The sequence below is a fragment of the Vigna unguiculata genome, chromosome 10, assembly GCF_004118075.2.
Source record: "Vigna unguiculata cultivar IT97K-499-35 chromosome 10, ASM411807v1, whole genome shotgun sequence".
In the NCBI taxonomy this organism is placed as follows: domain Eukaryota; kingdom Viridiplantae; phylum Streptophyta; class Magnoliopsida; order Fabales; family Fabaceae; genus Vigna; species Vigna unguiculata.
In genome coordinates, this window is record NC_040288.1 from 19,013,970 (window position 1) to 19,015,478 (window position 1,509).

At 36.4% G+C, this 1,509-nt stretch overlaps 1 pseudogene; it reads right to left on the reverse strand.

Annotated features, from left to right (window-relative positions):
* Positions 1 to 512: 512 nt before the first annotated feature.
* Positions 513 to 1,165, reverse strand: LOC114165344 (annotated as a pseudogene).
* Between the last annotated feature and the right edge of the window lie 344 nt (positions 1,166 to 1,509).

Sequence of the window (1,509 nt, forward strand, 5' to 3'; positions counted from 1 at the left end):
TTTTGAGTTGTTCTGCCGGATCGGTCGCTCAAGACCTTTGGTCTATACCCAGACCTGATGAAAAAAATGGGATCACATCTTATGGACTCGTTGAGAAGAATTATGATCTAGTTCATGGCTTATTAGAAGTAGAAGGCGCTCTGGTGGGATCCTCACGTACAGAAAAAGATTGCAGTCAATTTGATAAGGATCGAGTGACATTGCTTCTTCGGTCCGAACCAAGGAATCCCTTAAATAGGATTCAAAATGGATCTTATTTTATCGTTGATCAGAGATTTCTCTATGAAAAATATGAATCGGAGTTTGAAGAAGGGGGAGGAGTCCTCGACCTGCAACAGATAGAGGAGGATTTTTTCAATCACATCGTTTGGGCTCCTAGAATATGGCGCCCTTGGGGCTTTCTATTTGATTGTATTGAAAGGCCCAATAATTTTGGATTTCCCTATTGGGCCAGGTCATTTCGGGACAAACGGATCATTTATGATGAAGAGGATGAGCTTCAAGAGAATGATTCAGAGTTCTTGCAGGGTGGAACCATGCAGTACCAGACACGAGATAGATCTTCCAAAGAACAGGGATTTTTTCGAATAAGCCAATTCATTTGGGACCCCGTGGATCCACTCTTTTTCACATCGACAAGAACTCGGTAAGAAAAGGGGATTTAAAAATTGAAAAAGAAGATTCTGAAAGAATCTTCTTTGAATACTAAAATTACGTATTGAATTTGGATTCTTGTATCCATAATTCAAAAAGTTTTTTTGACTATTGCCGAAGAACTGAAATAAAAGATAGGGTATAGCTATGACAGTTATTGTATGGGTTTTACCCAATGCTAAATGCAAAGGCGCATAATAGATAGACATGAACATTATGAGTTGTCCCATAATAAACCTAGTTGTTGCTGCTATTTTCTTCTCGGTTCCTTCTTCCACAAGTCTAGCTCGAAGAAGGAAGAGATAAGAGGGCCCTATGGAAAATGTGGTCATAAATCCATAATAGAGTCCGACCACAATTATCGAATTCATTATCTTCATGCATAAGAATACTAGATTCTCTAGTATAAAAGATTGAAAAATCATCTCAAACCTCTCTTTTTCTTTTCTATTGCAATTTTTGGATTATTATATAATGATTTTTCAATTTTCAATTTTGCATAATTTTCCATTTACAGAAATAGATAGACTAGAAATGATGAAGGATTATCTTGTTCCTTTTTAAGATTATTGAACATGGTGTGAGTTGATTAAGAAAGCTAAGTGAAATCCCCACTAGACATTAAGATAGCAAGCTATCTACATGTGAAGGTTCCTTTCACAAAGCTTAAGAGAAGAAGATGATGGATTGATTCAAAACAAAAAGGAAATGGAAAGCACATAAACCATAGAAAACCAAGAACAATTAAAGGAAGAAGAAAACATAAAATGGAAAGAAAAGAAATGGTAAAAAATGTGAGAAGCACGCCACTACAAGGCTAGGCTAGAAGCCATGGCAAGATAAGGCTTAAAAGTA